The sequence below is a fragment of the Topomyia yanbarensis genome, chromosome 3, assembly GCF_030247195.1.
Source record: "Topomyia yanbarensis strain Yona2022 chromosome 3, ASM3024719v1, whole genome shotgun sequence".
Classification (NCBI taxonomy): Eukaryota; Metazoa; Arthropoda; class Insecta; order Diptera; family Culicidae; genus Topomyia; species Topomyia yanbarensis.
In genome coordinates, this window is record NC_080672.1 from 132101940 (window position 1) to 132110198 (window position 8259).

The window sequence follows — 8259 nt, forward strand, 5'->3', positions numbered from 1 at the left end:
ATTATAACTACTGGAGAGAGCAAAGCGCTACTGTCTCCATGTATTCACGGACTGAAACATGGGGTCCCGCCTAGGGGCAGATCACTTGTGATGCATTTTTAAAAATCAGCGAAATTTAATGCATTTCTTTCCATTAAAATAGAAATTCATAATGTATTTTGTGTTGCGTGTAATGTATTTTACGTTGCGTTTATGACGTCAAAACCCTACAAAAACTTGCCCTACATTCAGCAAAGCGTCGAACAAAGTGGATCAGCGTAGGACGTTTGTTAAACAAACTTTTCTGTGAGGGTGTGCAAAGTTGATGCAAAAATGGAAATTAAATGCATTTTTTTTTTTAATTTGATGCAAATTTGTTTTACATTCTTAGAGTAATCTGGCCCTAGGGTCTCGCTCTAGCATGTTGTATCCCATTACTTTGAAATGGGTGTACCCGGGGCAATAGATGTCAAACTAATGGGCCTAGCATTTGTGAGAGCGAGATGATAAATTTTCAGTGTTAGCAGCGACATGCGACCTCTAGTAGTTATAGGCTCTTTTGCTGGAGCCAATCGAGCATGACGTCACATAATATGTTCTCGTTGGGTGTATTCTGGTTGCAGTTGAAAATCGAAATATTGAACTTGCGCCTTTTGCTTTTTTCTCTATTTGCAGAGTGGGCCACTAATGCGCATCTTGTGTACATGCACTGAGAACTGACATACAAGTAAAGTTTTCAACTTGTGTAAGAAATAAAACTGTCACTTTGAAATGACAGCAGCAAGTAGCAACTTGCCACTTGGCGGCGCTTCGATCGGCCAGCAATCGCTATACGGAACTTGTGTGCAAACTTGGATACAATGGTGACTCATGCATGCGAACCTGTATGCGATGGTGATTTTCAACGTATTTTCATTTAAATGTTTACACAGGTTTTTCGGGAAAGTTTGTTCCAGCTTATATGTCTGTTCTCTGTGGTACATGTTAGAGAATCAACTTGCGCATCATCTACACCAGTTGCGCTTTAGTTGCACAAGGAGAAAAACCGAAAGACGCAAGTTCACTATTTCGATTATCAACTGCAACCAGAATATATGGAAAAGGTATTGTGATTATGGTGATAATCATTTTACTCTTTCCTTGTGTTATCGAGCGTAGAGAAACGAAAATGCACAACACTCTTGTCTGATATATTTGCACAAGTATGAAACCACGTCATATCTTCGAATTCGTTTTGCTATTCGTACATGTAAAATTCTTACTCACAATGTCAACAATGAAACTATTCAGCTACACGCTCATTCAGAACTACTCAAAATTTGAGTTCGGAGCACTCAATTTCAAAAGTCATAGCAATATGTCAAAAAATGGGTATTAATTTGAGTAGAACTAACTCATCTCTTGAGTAATCATTAAATTTTCAAAGTTCTGAGTGAAAAAACTTGTTCTCAAAAAAGTGCAGAGTCATGCGTCGACTTAAACTTAAACAAGAGCTGATCGTTCATAAAACTAGAAGGTAGGTTTCATTGAATTCTCTTGTTTCCAAATCTAACTTCCAGTTGTGTTTTTGCAGTTTCTGCAATTTCTTCAAGATGCCGATCGGCATGAAGTAGATGTAGAGAAAGACCCTCGGATTATATTCATTGTCATCGTAAACGCATGGACAACGGCCTGGAGGATCAGGTAAATGACATTTGAAATAACAATGAATATATTTATAGTTTTATTAAAATGCGGAATGATTATTTTTCGTTTTTGCCTTTTGAGTAAAATGTACTCAAGTTTGACATTTTTATCCCAAACTCAAAACTGAGTAAAAGAGAAAAACTCAATTTTTGACCACGTGCACTTTTAATGAAATTGGGTGGCTGGTAACTCAAATTTGAGTTTTTATGAATGAGCGTGTAGTGCTTGAACATTTGCTCGGGGTGCCAGTGTTTTCTTCCAGAAAGAAGAGCTGCCAGTTTTCCGGCTTTTGTGTCCGCCTAACTATGAATATAGTAACTGTATTTGCATCCTGTTTCTATCAGGAAAAGGAAGCATATGAAATTTACAAAAAAATTGTGATTTTTTTGTAATTTGTCGTTGTATACGCTTTTGATGGATTTGACGAGTGTTTAAAGCACGACGCATAGTGGAACGGAATCAAAAAAACGGACTTTGATATTTGCGACGAAACTATTGGCTATGGCACTTTGATGTCTTCGGAAAATTTCTTTATTTTTAAGTAGTTTAAGATTATGTTGGAAAATTTTGATTTAAGGGGGTATATACGCAGATAACAAAAAAAAAACTTTGCAAGTTGTTGCCAAAATTGATAGTCACGTACAGAAAGTTTGTAGACGAAATGATTTTATGAAACTTTGTTGAAGTAGCGAAATGGCTATCTGTTAAGCGAAAAAAGTTATTGGGTGAAATTAAAGTACACGTTTGAATAGCCCCTTAAAAAGTGTTTTTTATTGTAACATTTTTATTTGATTTTTTTTACAGTTTTTCGATGTTCTATAAAGTTGTAGATGATTTCAAAACACATCTTTTTGCCTTTCTCAATAGAAAGGTATTGCAATTGCTCTGAAAAACGACTTCTCAACGGAGGCCCGGAGGGCCGAGTGACATATACCATTCGATTCAGTTCGTCGAGTTCGGCAAATGTCTGTGTGTGTATGTATGTGTGTGTATGTGCGTATGTGTGTGTATGTGGCCAAAAATGTCACTCATTTTTCTCAGAGATGGCTGAACCGATTTTGACAAACTTAGTCTCAAATGAAAGGTGCTACGTTCCCATAGGCTGCTATTGAATTTCTAATGGATCCGACTTCTGGTTCCGGAATTACAGGGTGATGAGTACTAACTCGCAGAAAATGTCGATTTTAATAAATTCTGCAATGAATGTATAAAGGTGAAAATTTTTCCAAAATATGACCACAACTGCTTAGATTTGTAGTATTAGGTCACTAACATCCATTCAAAGACTATTTGGCCACATTGGTAACCATCAACGGTTCCGGAAGCCCCGGCGGAAGTATCTAAATTCAGATTAACAGTAACATCGGTTTCTCGGAGATAACTAGACCGATTCAACTAAACTTGCTCTCAAATGAAAGGTATTGCGTCCCCGTAAATGGCTATTTAATTTCATCCCGATCCGACTTCCGGTTCCGGAGTTACAGGTTGTGGTGTGCGATCACATAGCAAATTGTGATTCAAACCGATACTCCGATGAAAGCAAAAAAGGTAAAAATTTCGCTAAAATGTCTCTCAAGCAACTTCAATTTGCTATTCTAGGTCACCGGCGGCCAACCAAACTTTCGTTGACTACATTGACCACCATAGACGGTTCCGGAAGTGCCCGGGAAAAGCGGCCATCTTTCAAAATTGACGAACTCACATCAGTTTCCCGGAAATGGCTGGGCCGATTTTCACAAACTGATAGCTATAATATCCCCACAGATGTCTATAAAATTTCGTACGGATCGCTTATATGGTTCCGAAAATATATAGTATAAACCGTCCGGTCACATATGAAATTCCCATAAAAGGTCAAAAAAATTTCAAATGGAGGACCCAATGAAATTTCTGAAATCGAATTCGTATTTTTGATGCCTTTAAAATGCATGAAACGTCGAGATTTTATGTTATCACGAAAAAAAACTTTTTTTATAAAAATATTTTTAGGACTGCCGATTTCGCACCTTTTTTTCAATTTAATATTAATGTGGCTGTTTTTTCTTTTACAAAGTTTTAGAACTCGAATAATGATTTCTATTCTTGTATATAGTTGTCATGTAGTGTATAATAAAAATGTAATATATACATTTGGAAGCTTATAATGAATATAAACAACGCAAAAATTCTCGTGTTCATGTTTGAGAAAGGCACAATTGCACCGCTAGGTGGATTAAAACAGGTTTTTTCGAAATAGACCTACTCGCTATCTCCTCGTTTTTAGGATGTATGCCTGTTTTTTTAAGCTAACTTTAAGGGGCTATGTTTTGTAGAGTAGCAGGTTAGTAGCAGCTAAAGTTATTTTTTTGTTGTTCAGCAAGAAATACCATATTGATACATATCTAAATCATAGGGAGATCTAATGGGATCCTTGGAATAATGTGGGGTAAAATAGACTAGCGTTTCAATAAATTATTTGTAATATGAAGCATAAAAAATAAACTATTACATATTTCGTTGCTTAGAATACTCGGTTATATTAATACCTTTCATCCAATGACGAAGAAGATTTGGCAGGACACTGATGACTTATGAGCATGTTAATAACAAAAAAATTAACTTTGAATGTCGAATTATATGGAATGAACTATAATATTTCAAATGTTTATTCATTTCGCATAATAGTTTTTTTGACCTGATAACCAAGAAGGTTTGGTTCAATTAGGGTTACCAAATGGACTGAGAGTAAATTAAGGACATCCCTGCCACATGTTATGCCAGTTATATCACTTGAGCCAGAATTCTGAAAAAACAGTCGAAATTCTGACTCAATTTCCAGCGGTTGAACTGGGATGTTGTATCTGAATCGAGACAAATTAGAATGATGTAGTGCCAATATCAAACGAAGATACCACTTTGACCAAACCTCATATTGAGCTATCCAACAAATTTTGGTTACTACTGAGTAAAACAAATTTTGGTTGCCATGAGTCGCAGAGAGTATGCATTAACAAAAAAAATCGCTGGAAGGAATTGAAATTCTCTTGGAAAAAAGTTGATCTGAATAATTTAATACAGGGTGCTTCGTGATTGGAGCTTCCATCCCGGGAATTTATTTCCCGGGAATCCCGGGATTTTTGGATTTTCCGGGATTCCCGATTCCCGGGAAATTTTGTTTTCTCATTCCCGGGATTCGGGAATCCCGGGAAAAAAGATTTTTAATTTATTCCATAAGACTTAGATTCTCCAAATGAAATTCTGTAGGAAATATCTTTACCGGCAAACATTTGGAGTGAGTAGTGAATGCAAATTGTGCTTTTCCAACTAATTTACAGATCAATGGACTATAAATCTTTAGGCTCACTGATATGTTTTCGTGATTTTTTTAGGTATATAGTCCACGCCAGACTCAAAACACTGCTAAAGAATGTTGCATTCATTCAAATTTTCATTCAAAAATGGATTAATTTGCCGGCCTTTATACCGAACCATTTCCTTACAGTAGCGTTAGTGATGCGCACGATATATCTGCCACCGATGAACCGATTGATCAAATTTTTAACAATTCTTTTAATAATTTATTTTAATAGTTAGATCTTGAATTAAAGGGCTTGCAATCAAATTAGTAATGGAAATTGCGTTACTTTCTTAAAAAATCGTTGTGTGTTTGTTTCAAAACTTGGGATGGTTTGTAGTGATATCATGCTTAACGCAAACGCTATTTAAAATAAGGAATGTTTCTAGAACGTCTGCAGAAATATCTGTAATTTTTTGGATGTATGAAAAGAAATACATAACGTTGTATCTGTCCAATATCATGCGCATCCAAACTCTTTGAATGCTTTCAAGGATGCAGGCAGGATTTTTGAAGGGATACTATCAAGCAATCCAGATACTTGCCCATAACAGGAAATCGATAATAGGCTTCATCCATCGCTGCACAGTTCGTCCATTATCTGCTTGATTTTGATTCACACTTAATTCGAAATGATGCTGATCCTACTGTGACGGAAGTGGATACCATGTATAAACTTTCCTCTTTTGATCGGAAGTAACTGCACACTACCCTGAAGCAGCTCAATCTTTTCATTCAAAATTACCAAAGAAGGTGCTTTGCATTAAATTGATCACATTCCATCGTATCAGAACAACGAATTCCAATTTTGGACAGTAACTCCAGCAGCTGCGTTTAGTATATCGTCCCAATCGTAATCATAATTACCAAAATTTAGGCTATACATATAGCCAAGTAAAAGTTTTACGTAAACTTATTGACGAGTTATCAAATGATTGAATGATGTGAAGGCCACCAAATCGCCATCTTCTGGCAACTGCTTTAGGGCAGATATACATGCAATCAAACGGGTTTGAAAACTTTTTGAACTTCAATTTATTCTTTTGTTTTCAAGAGAAACATTCACCTTTTTATTTTTCTTCTGTATTCCCGGGATCCCGGGAAATTTATTATTTATTTCCCGAATCCCGGAAAGCCGAAAACCGTCGGGAAATGGAAGCTCTATTCGTGATGACGTTTTTTTTTATCTGGCAAAAAAAAAATTGAAAAATGGAGTAAATCGCGAATTGTTTATTTGTCAATCGAAAGAAGATTTTTTGCCATTTATTGTTTGAAAACAATTTCTTTTAAATGTTGACCATGTTGGCGCTTCAGGTAGTCCATTCGAGTGGTCCAATTTTTGATCACGGATTCGAGTATTTCAAGTGGTATCTGGCTAATTACTCGAGTAATGTTGGTTTCCAATGCTTGGGGATATCACCGCCGCTATGTTTTCTTCACTGCGTGCTGGATGTGGTCGATTTATACGATAACAAGAACTACAACGCTTACTTTTTGGTTGTATGGCGAATAGTTGAGTCAGTTGGCCGATTATGTCGACCATATTATGGTTGGAGTTCACTAAACACATTTCCCACAGATCGCTGATTTTCGAAATATAGTATACAGATGGTGAGGCAGTGTAAGTCTTTCCATTATGAAATGGCAAACAATACTAAACTACAATAGCATGACAGTTTGCAGTTCAGGAGCGGATCCAGAAAAAAATTTCGGAGGGAGTCCAAAATTTCGACTTTGAAATGTTTATTGTACAATACGTAATATGTAATGTCCTCATTCAATTAAAATCGTTCTGGTTATCGAATCTGGTTTGGAATGATTTTGAACTTAGAATGAATTTAAAATAGAAACTATTTTAAAATTTCTCAAGAAGTTAAAAACTTTCGGGGGGGGGGGGTCCGGACCCCCAAGACCCTCCCCCTGGATCCGCCACTGTTGCAGTTAGTACCCGTTAGCTAGAAAATGCCCTGTTAAAAAACGTCATGTTGGACCACCCTATATATGCCAAGGTTTGAAACTAAAACTAAGGATATTTGAAGTAAAATAAGGACGCTTCCCAAAAACCTCGAAAATAAGGACATGCTCTTTAAAATAAGGACGGTTGGTAACCCTAGTTCAATATGTAATATTCGGTGTTGATTGGTTGTGATTAAACCATACGTAAGAAATATATTTGATTTATTATTATTATAAATGTACAAAGAAAATAAATATTTTACATTAAGTAGTGTATTCCCCATGGGTTTTCGGGTAACTCTCTCGAAGATAGTGGCTAAGGTGGACCTTTCCGAGACAACAGAATGCAGGTTTCACAAGACTTTACGAAGGCTTCTGCCTCTTTCGCCATCCCTGGCGACCAGAAAAATTCTCTTAGAATTCGTTTCATATTCACCACGCCTACGTGTCCTCCGTGTGATGACGACATAGCTTTACGCCTTAGATCGGAAGGTAATACGAATCTGTCGTTTTTGAAAATTATGCTTCCGAGGGTGTATAAATGTTTACGTTGGCCCTCTAATCTTCGTAAGGTTCCTGGCCATACATCCGACTTCATCGCTTGGCGTATTTCCTTCATCTCGCTGTCGTTTCGGAGCATGATTCGATATCATCTCAGGTTATTTCTAACACTCAAGCCTCAAGTGCGAACAGCACTACATTTAATTTCCCTGCAACCCGTTCAATCTCAAAGTCAAAAGGTTGTAGGCGTAGCGCCCATGTTTCGGCTCGAGATACCGCTCGTTTTCCCAATCGATGGTGAGTATTAAAAATAAATTCGATTGCCTCTCCCTAGTAACAATTAAGGTTTTATGGTAGTTTTATATCCACTGATAAAACTTAGATTGCACTTGTAGCATGCTATAAAACTTCAATTGTTACTTGGGCTGCAGCGGATCTGATAACAAACGTTCGCCCCAACTAATAAAAGGAAAAGCGTTCTGCCCCCCAAACGACAGCCTACGCTCTTTTTCTCATTTTGGGTTTGGGGATACTTTCGCTTTGTTGTTGTTAAAGCTTTCGATGCAAACGCAATAACGCGGGGTTTCCCGGAGTTGTTCCACTGTATAAGGACAGCACCTAGACCCACGGGTGACGCATTAACATATAGTTCAATCTTATCTGTCAAACCGTAGTAAACAAGGGTTTTGATTTCTTTCAGAGCCGAATTCCTCAAAAAGTCGAATTCCTGTTGCTCTGCCTCCGTACAATAGAACTGATCCGCCGTGGCCAATGCACGTAACCGTACGGCTTTTTCTGCCCGA